The following is a 14724-nucleotide window of genomic DNA, read 5'->3' as shown; positions in this document are numbered from 1 at the left end:
CACCGACCACCAGGAAGAAACAAAATTCAGGATGCATGGTCTTCCACCGTTTACAGAGTGGTAGAGGTTCAGGGGACCACATACACTGTGGAGTCTGTCGAAGGGGATATGGTAAAAAGAGTGCACAGATCCAACCTCAGGCCCTGCAATAGTCCAGTCCCAGTGCCCATTCCAAGGCGTCGGAAGTCCCCTGTGCTGGAGGTACCTACCTCACCTGCAGAGTCAGAAATCCCCTCATTGGAGACAGAGTGCGTTCTGGTGGAGGAAGTTCTGTGTCCTGGGGAGAAACTGACGTTAGTCTCAACTTCGGAGTCTGCAAAACAGCCCGTTCCTCAGCTCGGGGACTATCTCAATGATCAGGAAGAGGAATCTGGTATGAGCGGTGACTGGTCAGGACCAGCGAGTCATGAGACACATGATGATAACCTGGAAGTGACGCCAGTATTTCGGGAGCCAGAAACCGAAAGTGTCCACTTACCTGCTGAGAATCCAGTGATGAGACCGGTGCCTACCCCTAGAAAGAAAAGAGAAGAGTGTGTTAAGCCAGAAGTGCCTTATCCTGCTGTGCGTAAAACACCTAGAAAAACTGCAGGAGTGCATAGTAACCCAAACCGATTACCCAAGTCTACATGTAATGCAGTATCTTTTAGTCCTGATGTGCTCTCCCAGGTGCTAGCTGGCATGGTCCTCTATACCACAGGGAAGCTTCAAGGGGGACAAGATGATTAGGGTTGGTAGTCACCGGGGACGTCGACTATCAGCAGGGGAGAGTGTAACCAGGTCAAAAGTTACAAAAGTTATCACTGGACTGATTAGTAAAAGCTTGATATTAAGGGACTCCGCATGTATCACACTGTAGCATGTTCCATCCAATACACTAGCCCTTTAAGAAATGTGAATGTGTGACGTTCTGGAAGTGTCGCGAGATTCGCCTGTAAACAGCGCGTTTTCATAACGTGTTTTGAATGGTGCTCATGCGGTGGAGCGTCGAAGCCATAAAACTCTGTGTTATTATCAATATAATGAGAGAGATGCACATATAGTGACTGGAAAGCCTTCTTTAATATTTTGTTCATGCGGATGGCTGTATATTGTGCTGAGTGACCGTGATTTCTGTCGAGACACGTACCCATGTGACGAAATCAGATCGACAATAGATCTCGAAGCGTAAGTGTTGAACTATCATCAATGCCAGTTTATTATTGAGATAATTTTGTTGTGCATGATGTGATTTGAACATTAAGTGATTAGTGGTCATCCTTGGTCGATTATAGAGGGGAGAAGAGAGCTCTGTAGGCCTTCTGTTTCCTCAGGCTGAGTGTGAAGCAACAGAGTGAGTGTTATTAATTAATCCATTCTAAAAATTGTTTAATACTCATGCATATGTGTGTTTTTTTGTAACCAGTAGATTGTTACAGTTGTTCTGGTGTCGTGTTTTCCAAATGTTAAGAACCAGTGTTGTATTGTGTCTATTACTGTCCACAGAGGGGAAATTTAGTTCATCATTGGCTGTGAAAGCGTGTACAATGCTATGGTGATGCTATGATGATGAACAGTAAGTTTGAATTAGTTGACGTTTAAAGTGTACAAGTGTTAATTTACTGTGATTTTGAGATTGAGTGAATATTAGACAGTGTAATGTATTAATGTTACTGGGAAATGTGGCTTCTAATTTCATTTTTATGCATGTTATGTTACATAAGCAGCCTTATTTGATCTTCTATGCATGCTGACAAATCTTGTAACACTCTGTGTATTTGTTTTTCAGTATAAGAGTCCACTATCGTTGTCTATGTTGGTTATATTCATGTAATTGACCTGTTAATGTGGTGACTGAGAACAAAGAGACAAGAGAGTTTGATGTAAAGAAAAAATAACATCTTTATTGATTTCAACCACTGTAACAAGCCTTACTGTGTAACACCGTTAAGATTTGCATAATTAACGCTGCACTGTTAAGTGCAGTCTGGAATAAACGATCCCCTTAAAAAAAAAATAATTCCTGTGTCTGGTGTAGTCACTAACACTCACACCGGGCCACATATATAAGTTCAGTAACTGGTGTTTCATGTTGTCAGATCGTTGTTTCTCCCCGGTGTGCTCCCGTACCTGTTCCTGTGTCCCTAGTTCCTGCCTGAGTCTTCCTGTATCGTCGTTGTTCCTGGATCTTCACCCAGCACTGGATTACCGAGCACCGTCATGAGGATTACACACGCACCGGGTTCAAGGGATCATAACGGGACCAAGCACCATCATCCGTTGTCCACCGAAGTCCCTGTGTCACCGTTCCATCAGCCTTGTGTCCGCCCACCTGTGTTTCCCTGTGATTCGTTGTGCATATCTGACTTTTGTGCTGTTTGTCAATAAACACGCCTTGCGATTACATCTAGACGGTGGGCCGAGGGGAGATTTCGTGTTTTCAAACGATCTGTGGCGAGGGATAACCCAGTTTTTTATATGTAACCGCTACGCTTTTCAACAAAGCAAATAAAAATTGTTGCCACTCAAACACTTTGCACATTACTATAATATCGGTAATTTTATCCAGGTTATTTTACCGGCGAATAGAGCAAACAGCTACGTGCGGGGTCCGACCTGCATGACGTATTTGTTGCCTTCAACCAATAGCGTGCGTGGAAAGTGTCAGTGATGCGTTTGTGAACGCACTGGCGCGCTTCGCGCCCAGGATTTAAGATTGTACTATTTAAGATAAGAACTATTTTACCTAATTTTGCTACATATTCAGTTTGACACAAAATTATAATGTAGAGGTTACATTATACGATATCCTGTCATTTCTTTGCAATCTTTAATAAATACACCCTTCTGATTTAACACATTTTACATAATGGTATTGCTTGGAAACAGCGTCCTGAAAAAATGAGACGGACAATACTTTTTTTTCCTGCCCATGTTTACTTGGATGAAATAAAAAACATGAAGTGCTGTATGCATATATTTGAGAGAAGTGGTGGACCCACCATTCCCTTCACAGAAATCATTCTAATATGATGATTCATTATCAAAGTTGGAAACAGTTCTGCTGCTTAATATTTTTTCAGAACATGTGATACTTTTTTAGGATACTTTGATGAATAAAAAGTAAAACAGAACAAAAAAAGCAGCAGCAGCTATGTTTTAAAAATACAAATATTTTGTAACAACAATATACACTACTGGACAGTATTTTTTTTTCTTTAAATTAAATCAATACTTTTATTCAGCAAGGATATATTAAATTGATAAAAAGTGTTAGTAAATAAGATTTATATTATTAGTTTATGAAACTTACACACCATTTTTGTTTAATCAGTGATGTGGGGAAGGGTGCAGAACCTAAATCTATTGTTTTGCACTTTTAGTGGTAGAGACAGAGGATGGTGAAGCAACTCCAGTTAAAACAAGGGCTCTGAGATCTTATGCCCGTGATTCCTACACATCCAAGCGGGCCCCACAGCTGCTTCCAGTACAATGCATTATATGCAAACATGAGAAGTACAAGGTTCAGTCACACTGCAGGAAAAGGGTAAAAGAAAATCTAACACAGTGTGAAACACAGTATGAAACACTCCATGCCGGGAAATTGCCACTCGCCGCTGAAGGGAAAAGGGACGAGTCTCTCCTTCTCCATATCCAAGACAGGGACTTGGTGGCTAGTGAAGCACGGTATCACTTCACTTGCTATCGAGATTATACCCGGTATCTGACCACACACAAAATTGAGAGAACAGAAACAAACATATATGAAAATGGATAGAAGCACTTCTGCAAAACAATCATTGAGGATAGGCTGTTAAAACAACACAAAGTACTTCGACTGTCAAAGGTGAATTTGCTTTTAAAAAATTCTGTGGAAGAAACAGAGGGAGTGAACATTACAGCTTATATGGCACACTCACTAAAGTCAAGACTTCACAAGTCTCATCCCTTCTTGAAATTCCTGAAGGCATCCACAACCTACCTTGTATATGTGGACAATCTGTCATACTGGAATTGTGCACTGCTCATGTAAAAAAACGAATTGTGTTAAAGGTAGATGCACATGTAAACTGCATGAGCTGCCATGTACAAACCTCTGTCAGTGTTTAAACTTTGACAATAAGTCACTTGAAGATGACTAGGGCACATGCGTGTATGCATGTACACATGTGGGGAGATGCGTGTTTGCTACTCTTGCTGAAGTAAATTTGTATGACAGGTTTACGTACATTATAACTCTACTTTGTTTGATAGTCTATGTTTTTTGATAGTTATACTTATAATCTTGTTTGTTTTACATGCAGTTTATGTTATTTGATAGTGATACTCTTATTTCCAATACATACAGTTCTAACCAACGTTAGAGTTCTTAGCTCTCCGGTTTGAATATTGATTAGAATATTAGGATACTGACTCTATAACGTTATGTCAGATTTAACTGGTAATTAAATACCAATACGGCGGAGAACCCAAGGACTGTGCCTATACTGCGGGAGGGCGGGCCAGTTCATCCACTCATGCCCATTAAAAGGATTTAGCCCGGTAGTAACTAGGAGGCTACTATCGGGTGGGATCTCCACTGAGAAGACCTCATCATCACCATCATCATCTACTCTCCTTCTGGTAAGACTAAGGTGGGCAACCAACACACATGACACCAAGGCCTTACTGGATTCGGGGGGAGAGGGTAATTTTATGGATTTTGAACTGGCTCACTGTCTTCACATTACTATCACCCCTCTCACGTACAAGATTTCTGTCACTGCTCTTAATGGACAACAGCTTCCCAACATTACTCATGCTACTGAACCCATCATTCTCATCATGTCTGGCAACCACACTTAGACAATAACATTCCTCCTCATGAACTCACCTCTGGCACCCATCGTACTTGGTCATCCTTGGTTCACACAACATAATCCCAGAGTTGATTGGGGGCACAATTCAATATCTATGTGGAGGTGGAGTAATATGTATTATGAGTCATGTCTAGTATCTGCGTGTTCGTCTGTGCCTGTGTCTGTTTTCCAGGAGGAGGCAGTGAATTTATCTAACGTGCCCGAAGAGTACCAGAACCTGAGAGAAGTCTTCAGAGAGTCTCGTGCTGCTTCTCTTCCTCCACATCATCCCTATGACTGTGCCATAGACTTAGTACCAGGTGAGTCTCCGCCTAAGGGCCGGTTATATTCACTTTCTGTTCCAGAGAGGGAGGCTATGGAGAAATATATTTATGATTCTCTAGCATCCAAATTCATTAGACCTTCCTCATCTCCAGCAGGGGCGGGGTTCTTTTTTGTGGGGAAGAAGGATGGGTCTCTGCGACCGTGCATTGATTGTCGAGGGTTGAACAACATCATGGTAAAGAATACTTATCCTTTGCCGTTGATGTCTTCAGCTTTCGACGGTTGCAGGGAGCATCCATCTTTACAAAATTGGATTTACGTAACGTTTATCATTTGGTTCGCATAAGGAAGGGAGATGAATGGAAGACCGCATTTAACCCTCTGGGGACGGATTGGGCGGTACCGCCCAAAATGGCATACTTTTACAAATGTGTAGTTATCTCAAAAACTATTAATGCTAGAGAGATGCGTTTTTTTTTTTTTGCCGTCTTCCTCAGATTCCGCTGAAAACAGCGGTGTTCAGTTTGTATATTAAACACTTCCCTTATTGCGCAATACCACTGCGTAAACAGGCCAATGAAAATGATTGTGTTAGGCAGATTCAACACGCAACAGCCAATGGAAAAATTGCCGCTGGGAGGAGTCTTTTTCTAACCCAATCAGAGGAAGGTTATGTCTTCTAGCCTTTCAGAGGACTGTGTAGCTCTGCTGTAGCCTTGTAAAAGCTGGCTGGACTATGGTAAAAGACATGTAATCAATAAGCGTTCAGAGAATCAGCATCAGGGTGGAGAAAGCAGAAAGCGTTCGGAGTGTTACAGAGAGCGATCGGAGTATTAGCTAGCACAAAGAGCTAAATTCGAGTGATCGGAGAATCCGTATCAGGTGGAGAAAGCAGAAAGCGATCGGAGTGTTAGCGAGCACAAAGAGATAAATTCGAGAGAGATACAGCATTATTACAGAATTGTTTTATCAAAATGGCAAGCAGTAAAAGATTTACGGCAGAACAAGCTCTGGAACAATTACTGGACAGGCCTGGAGAGGCCTTTCTTTGCTCACTGGCATGCCTAGGAATGTTTTTAAAAAAAGTTAATTATTTAATTGTTCTTTACACATTTGATTAAACAATAACACATTTCTGTCAAGCAAAGAGTTTGAAAAAATATATTTTCTTTGTTCAAAAACTGTTCTATATTGTGTGTTTTTCAGTAATAAATGACAAAAATCTAATTTTCGTTTTTGAAATTCTCTAGTTTATTGTAAAAATTTTCACTCATACTTCCTTTATATAAACATATTGCATGCATGCTTATGGTAGCTTAGGGTCTTCTGAATCCATAGATACCAATCACAGGGTGTTCCATCTCCTTTACATATGATTTATAAGCCCAAATATAAAAATAGAGAAAACAGACCAAAAAGGGCTTAGTTCCAAAAATAAAAAAAACGCCTAGGACTGTTTGTAAATAAAGTTAATTATTTAATTGTTCTTTACACATTTGATTGAACATTAACCCATTGCTGTCAAGCAAAGAGTTTGAAAAATATATTTTTGGGTCAAAAACTTTTAACTATTGTTGTGTGAGGTAGGATTTTCAGTAATAAATGACAAAAATCTCATTTTCGTCTTTGAAATTCTCTAGTTTATTGTACAATTTTTCACTCATACTTCCTTTATAGACATATTGCAAGCATGCTTATGGTAGCTTAGGGTCTTCTGAATCCATTGATACCAAATACATGGTGGTCCATCCTCATTACATATGGTTTATAAGCCGAAATGTAAAAATAGAGAAAACGTACCAAAAAGGGCTTAGTCCCCTAAGGGTTAATACCCCTAGAGGGCACTTTGAATACTTGGTTATGCCCTTCGGGCTATCCAACTCGCCCGCAGTCTTCCAAGCACTCGTCAATGACGTGCTGAGAGATATGGTTGATCAATATATGTTTACCTGGATGACATATTGATCTTTTCCTCTTCTCTCCAGGAACACGTTCAGCACATCAGGTGAGTGCTTCAGAGGTTGCTAGAGAATGGGCTTTTTGTCAAGGCGGAGAAATGCGTTTTTCATGCACAGTCCGTCCCCTTTTTAGGGTACATCGTCTCATCTGAGGGAGTGCGTATGGATCCTGACAAGGTTAAGGCTGTGATAGATTGGCCAAGTCCAGATTCCCGTAAGGCCCTACAGAGGTGTCTGGGATTCACCAATTTTTATCGATGTTTTATTCGTAACTTCAGCCAACTAGTCGCTCCTCTGACCGCCTTGACCTCCCCCAGAACGACGTTCAGGTGGTCCGATACAGCCGAGGCTATATTTGCCAAACTTAAGAGCCGCTTCGTTTCGGCTCCCATCCTCGTTGCCCCTGATCCATCACGTCAGTTCGTGGTGGAGGTCGATGCGTCAGAGGTGGGGGTAGGAGCAGTTCTTTCCCAACATTCTGCCACAGACGATAAGATTCACCCTTGCGCGTTTTTTTTCTCATCGTTTATCACCTGCCGAACGTAATTATGACATTGGTAACAGAGAGTTGTTGGCAGTCAAGTTAGCACTGGAGGAATGACGGCACTGGTTAGAAGGCTCAGGGGTACGTTTTATCGTTTGGACCGATCACAAGAACCTAGAATACATTATGTAGCGCTTATTCTCTGGCTATTAACTTAATGAAATCTATGGACCAGCATTTCAGAAGAAACAGATTCGCTGCTGAGAAAGATGCCACAACAACAGTGAATACTCGTTTGAACACACACTGTATTTGCAGGTGAATGACAACAGGTGAATTACATTGGTTGATAACAAATAAAATAAAATGAAATAAAATGTACATATGTATTTCCTTTCCAACCAGAATGTAAGATTTCAACACTTTAGATCTCAGTTTTTTTTCCCTTTGGGTTTCAACAGGGTAAATCCTAAATAAACAACATACAACCCAATTGCACAACAAATGGTTCTTCTCTTTTTTTCTTTTACAATGAAATCCAATCAGAATTGAAGTCCTTGTGAAAGAGTGCTTTGAAAAGTTTTAGGAAAAATAAAATAAAAAAATAAAATAAATAATTGTCCTTTATCTCTGGGTAATGAAAAAGGTCTCCATCCGGAAAAAAAAAAATAAAAAAATAAAAAGATGAGGAAAGTTAGTCCTTTTCCTACCATTTGCAGTTGAATCAGTGCGAATACTTCTTCAACAGAAAGATCCAAAAACAACTCGAGGGAGGCTCGCCAGTCCAAACCCTCCTCAAAACCACTGGAAGGCCAGGACAGATCCAGTATACACAGCGAATTTGGAAAAGACATAACAGAAGAAAAAAAACCTGACCTTGAACAGTCAAGGTCACAGAAATATCATTAGTATCTTCATTGTAACATATAATAAACAATTTTTACTGACAGTAGAGTTACTCATTATAACCTGAACATGTGTAAATACAATTTTCCAATAAAGAATATTTCTTTTACATAGGCAATGTTTGTGACTCTCTCTCAACATAATACAATGATTCATATATTGACCACTTATCCATCTGTTTAGCTGTTATTAACCCTATACAGCATTAAACATTTTCTTTAATACATATAAATCACTCACAGATTAAATTTCTCTTGCTTTTCGTCTTATACAACCATAACAGTTTGGTTTGCAACAGTTACAAAACAATTTGACTTACCAAGGAAATCGTTTAACTCAGAATATTCCAGAATGATGCAGGCACAGCACGCCACATTACAATCGCTCCCTTTACCCTTTTTAAATAAAAAAAATTCACTTCATAAATACTTTAGCAATACTCTGATACTATTTAAGTATATGTATATCAGCATACACTTTTATATTAAACAGATGAGTATTCGTTTCGCTCTCATAACGATACCAACGTCACTTATATGTAATAGGAAATAAAATGCATTTTTTCACTCACATCAATCCATCGACCAAACTCATCTATAAGGCTAATTTCTATATTTCTGTTTCCCGGAGCATCGAGACACAGCACTCATCAGGCATCCGTGCACACTAGAGAGAGTTGCCTCTTAACTTCACGCATATACCTCATGCGAAAACCCGGAAATCAATTCTTACGCAGCGCCAAAAACTGCGCTCGTATTGGCTCATCTCAGGTTCAAAACTAATCACCATTGGTCATAGTATTTCTCAAATGAAAATATATGTTTGTATGAAAGTAATATTTTTCTTTTTTGAAATTACTAATTTTGAATACTTTTTAATAACTCTCACGTTATTATAGTGTTATATTAATAACAATATTTTTTCTGTTACTCCACTGGTAACCTGGGTTACAATTAGAACTGCTAAAAGACTCAACTCTAGGCAGGCTCGGTGGGCACTTTTTTTCGGTCGTTTTGACTTTTCTCTTTCGTACCGCCCGGGTTCCAAAAACATCAAACACGATTCTTTATCTCGTGTTTTTGACCATTCCGAACGCCCGTCCACTCCCGAGTGTATTTTACCCGAGACATTAGTGGTCTCCACTCTCAGATGGAAGGTCGAATTGAAGGTCATGAAGGCCTTAGAAGGGGTAACGCCTAGGCCCAATTGCCCACCGAACCGGTTATTTTTGCCTGAGGAGTATCGGTCTGAAGTCATCCAGGAGCTAATCGTACCAGTTTTTTGGATAAACAACGATTCTGGTGGCGGTTAATGGCTCGTGATATCCGTAGTTTTGTTTTGGCTTGCTCTGTTTGTGCCACTGGTAAGACGTCCAACCGACCCCCTGATGGGTTACTCCAACCGTTGTCAGTCCCTTTGAGACCCTGGTCCCACATCGTGCTAGATTTTGCTACCGCCCTCCCGAGGCAAGACGTTTTGACGTTTTGACGTTGTGGACCGGTTCTCGAAAGCGGCTCATTTTATCGCCTTGCCCAAATTACCTTCAGCCAAGGAGACAGCGGTTGTTGTCATAGATCACGTCTTTCGTTTACATGGCCTCCCGATGGACGTGGTCTCCGACAGGGGTCCCCAATTTGTGTCCAAATTTTGGCAAGAGTTTTGTAGATTATTGGGAGCGACGGTTAGTCTCTCTTCGGGGTTTCATCCCCAAAGCAATGATCAATCAGAGAGGGCCAACCAAGAGCTGGAGAGAGTATTGCGATGTTTGGTTTCCAAGAATCCTTCCTCTTGGAGCCAACAACTTTCTATGGTGGAGTACGCACACCACTCGTTACCAGTGTCAGCTACGGGCCTTACTCCATTTGAGTGTAGTTGAGGTTACCAGCCACAAGTTTTTGCCAGTACGGAATCCGAAGTCGCGGTCCCCTCCGCTCACGCCTTCATCCAGAGGTGTCACCACACTTGGACTAGAGCCCGTGAGACTCTTCTCCAAATGGGGGCGCGCGCCAAGGCCGATCGCCACCGGTCAAAGCCTCCCGTATACGTCGTTGGTCAAAAAGTGTGGCTTTCTACTAAGAACATTCCTCTCCGCTCTGTCTCTAATAAGCTTGCTCCCAAATTTATTGGCCCGTTTCCTGTCACCAAGATCATTAGTCCGGTGGCAGTCCGCCTCAAACTTCATCCTAGGTACAGGAGAATTCACCCCGCCTTCCATGTATCAAAGATCAAACCCGTGTTTTGGGCACCTATTAATCCGCCTGTCCCGGTTCCTCCCCCGCCGCGTCTCGTAGATGGGGAACCTACTTATTTGGTTAGTCGTATTCTGGACTCGAGAAGGAGGGGACGTGGATTTCAGTACCTGGTGGACTGGGAGGGTTACGGTCCAGAGGAGAGAAGTTGGGTTCCTACTAGAGACATTCTTGATCACTCTCTGATCGATGATTACAATCGTCAGGTAAGTCCGCCAGGGAATGCCAGGAGGCGTTCTTAGGGGAGGGGGTACTGTCACGGTTCATGAATTCACTCTCTCTCTCGTCTAGCGTGCTGTTGTGTGTGTGTCTATGGGCGTGGTCACTGATCAGCGATGATCAGCAGCGCCAGCTGGTTTCAATTGTTTGTCTCCTATATAAGTTCAGTAACTGGTGTTTCATGTCAGATCGTTGTTTCTCCCCGGTGTGCTCCTGTACCTGTTCCTGTGTCCCTAGTTCCTGCCTGAGTCTTCCTGTATCATCGTTGTTCCTGGATCTTCACCCAGCACTGGATTACCGAGCACCGTCACGAGGATTACACACGCACCGGGTTCAAGGGATCATCACGGGCCCAAGCACCATCATCCGTTGTCCACCGAAGATTCAGTTCGCCCAGCCTTGTGTCCGCCCACCTGTGTTTCCCTGTGATTCGTCATGCATATTCTTTCGGACAGTTCGATTCAATAAACTGGTTGAAGAAAATGGTTCACCGGTTCTTTTTTGTGGTTCCGGTTTGGAACAACATGAGGGTAAGTTATTAATGACATTATTTTGCTATTTGGGTGAGTGGCTAAGTGTCCTGGGACAGGTGAGGGAGTGAGTGGAAGTAATTGGTGGAAGTGATTGGGAGGACATCAAACTCCAGAGAGAGAGAGAGAGAGAGAGAAGAGCACAATTTTCATAGCATGACTCAGTTGTTTATTGTTTTGTATCAATATTTAAGGTGGACTTATTGATTAGGTGCAAGAATAGTAGTGATGGTTAAAATAATAGATTGATAATGAAATAGTAGATTGTGCCTTGTTCTTAGATGGACAGAGACTGGAAAGTAAAAGATCAGATGAGGAGATGGAGATAGAGGAAGAAAAAGAGGCAAATGTAGACGCACAAGTGACAGAAAGAGCAGGTAAGCAAGCCAGGAGACCGAGGCTGGTGAGAAAGAGGAAAATGTAGAGTTGTTTTCTGTAGTTTTTACTATAACAGCTGTTCTTAATTATTCTGTAGAACAGAGAAGAAAAAACCTTCAGGTTGGGACAATTTAAGACATTTCAGTTTCTAATCCCAGAGCTATTATTAGGTGGAAATAATTTTTTATTTTTTTACTTTTAAACTTAAAATTGTCTCTTCTAATCTTTTTCTTTTTAAAAACTGCATCACAGCATTTGCTGCCATATCAATACATAATCATCCATATCGATACGCAAATCGGCAAGGAATGCTTCACAATATATTGCTGTATTGCTATTTTGAACCACGCTATTTAAAGCCTTGTTCCGTGTGCCCCTTTTATACTTTGAGCACCTGCCCCTCCAAAGGTCTCTTCACGGCCCTGGTCCATACTACTCCGGCCTCTCATGTCCTTGAGTCAACATCACAAGCTAATGTCTGAGGCCTTCTTGTGGTTTGGTAGCACACCTGCACAACCTTAGGGGTCCAGACATTTTTCAAGCACGGCGGCGTGGGTATTCTCGTTCCCAATGTGCTGAGCAGCGCAGCATCGACTGAAGCTTTCGAAAGGGAACGTTCCTGGTTACTTGACTGCAACCTTGTTACCTGAGAAAGCGGAACGAGATGCTGCGCTGCATTGCCGTGCTGAATATGTCCCAGGACTGCTCTTCAGACAAAATGTCCTGTTGATGCACCTGTGGCTTATCTATTTATAGCCCACGTGTTGCGGGCACGCCCCGATGACGTCATCAACCGGGGCTATATTACCACCGGGTCAATTCTATCAACGTGTTACACACATTATTCACAGCTGGTCACAAATAAGACATTTGCTAATGCGCTGATCTCAATCCGCTTTCTCAGGGAACAAGGTAAACGGGAACATTATGTTTCAACTTTCAAGTACATATTGTATTGTATTAAATTTAATTTATTGCTTACATTTTATACTGTTGTGTGTGATATTCCATTTTGCATTGCCTATGTTTCTACTTTTTCAACACTGGAAGCACCTGTCACCAAGAAAAATGTATTGTGTGCGCATTGTAAACATTCTTGGCAATAAAGCTCATTCTGATTTTGCACAAAAGGGAAAGTTAAATAATTAAATTTGAAATGTATTTTTTGAGTCTATGGTTTCTTTTAAGACTCTTTTTTTTCAATTTTTAACAAATATTTGTATTTATGTTTTTGTCTGTAAAGACAACCGATGTTTTATTTATTTATTTTCAATTAAAATAATTGTATTCATTAATTTATTCATACACTCATTCATTCTTTTATGTATTTTTTTATCTGGTTATTATATGCCCTCAAATAATTTTTTAAAAAAAAAATTTATTATTGTTTATAAACGTTAATTATTTAGAACGTTATTATTTTTTTTATGTTTTGTGGCAGGAGAATAATTAACCATTTTCCATTGTTTTTCAACATCATAATCTCATTTTATAATCAAATTCACAAGCTAGGCTGTTTAAACTGAGATGACAATACTGGATGTACAGGATAAGAGCTTATGTGCAATTAGTTGAAATGTAAATAAAAGTGCCCTTTTGACCAGGCCAGACGTCCTGCAGCTCCAAAATAAGTGCTGATGGAACTCTTGAGTTGATTGAGATGGGTGCTGGGGTCCAGGCCCTGCATGATGTCCATGCCGCTGTAGAGGCAAGAGGGAAGGGGGCTGGGCTCAGGGACACTGTTGCTGGGTTGCAACTCTGGGTGGCAGGATGGAGGAATCTCAGGATTTGGGGGCAGCAGTGCTCGTCGTGGACGTCCCAGGCATCTCTTAATTGGCAGCTGCATGATGGTGGACCATAAGCATCCAGGGCGTTGTCCACTCTGACTGCCCAAACTGGAGATGAACAGGGTACACAAATCAGGCAAAACAAATTATTATCTGCTTTTGAAAAATTAAGCATCTTTATTTCTGATAGGGGTCTGCAAGAGCATTAAGTTTGAAGTATAAACCTCACACATAAAAGAGATTTGTTATGCACAAAAAAAAAAAAAAAAAAAAAAACAGTTGAACTTAAAGAAAAATTTCTTTAATTTAAAACTCTCTCAAATTTACTGTAATAAAGCCCAGACATGTGATCAGCTAGACACACAAAAAAAAATCTTACAATATAATAATACATACTATTGTCCTGTAAAAATAAAATTCAGCATTTAATAATCAATATAATATAACAAGTATTAATATAATTTTTATAATTAAAATACCTGCCAAAAGTTTGGAAACATGACAATAATTGACTTCTGCTAGGCCATTTTGCGATTTCAATCATCATGCAGTAACCTGCATCATCATGACCTTTTTATTACTCATCTGCATGTTTCATGTAACTTCAGGCCGAAAAAAAATTCAATTCCGGATTAAACCGGAAGAAACACAAATTTAATTTCAGTAACCTGAGTGTATGCGGGTGAATGACGAATAAAGATTTAAAATGTGAAAAAAAAAAAAAAACTGGTAAAAAATGTACATTTTAGGACTTTCTATACTTAGAGTGTTGTGTATGTAATGCATTGATATTTACACATTTCAAGAATATTATATATTAACCTTTTTTTTTTTTTTTTGATGAATCAGATCTTTTTCCCCATGGAAATGTAATTCCTGAGTAACGTAATAATTTTTTTTTTCAGATATTAATGTTTAGTAATGCTTTATAAATGAATTAACTGTTTAATGATGCTTAACTAATGATTAATAACGTGTAGTTATTATTAAGTATTACCAAATGTGGATATATTAATAACAATTATTACATTATTCATGATTTGACCCATTTACATTGCAAAAGTTCAATTCAATGATAATTGAATGTGAATCATATGAAATCCAAGATGAA

At 40.3% G+C, this 14724-nt stretch overlaps 1 long non-coding RNA gene across 1 annotated transcript; it reads right to left on the bottom strand.

Annotated features, from left to right (window-relative positions):
• Nucleotides 1-7834: 7834 nt before the first annotated feature.
• On the bottom strand, nt 7835-13342 carry LOC128026471 (uncharacterized). The gene is made up of 3 exons (XR_008186434.1): nt 9022-13342; nt 8770-8845; nt 7835-8420 (listed from the first exon to the last, which is right to left on the bottom strand). It is a non-coding gene; the product is annotated as an uncharacterized LOC128026471 (long non-coding RNA).
• Nucleotides 13343-14724: the final 1382 nt, after the last annotated feature.

The sequence above is a fragment of the Carassius gibelio genome, chromosome A2, assembly GCF_023724105.1.
Source record: "Carassius gibelio isolate Cgi1373 ecotype wild population from Czech Republic chromosome A2, carGib1.2-hapl.c, whole genome shotgun sequence".
Classification (NCBI taxonomy): domain Eukaryota; kingdom Metazoa; phylum Chordata; class Actinopteri; order Cypriniformes; family Cyprinidae; genus Carassius; species Carassius gibelio.
This window is presented reverse-complemented; position numbering and strand designations above follow the sequence as displayed.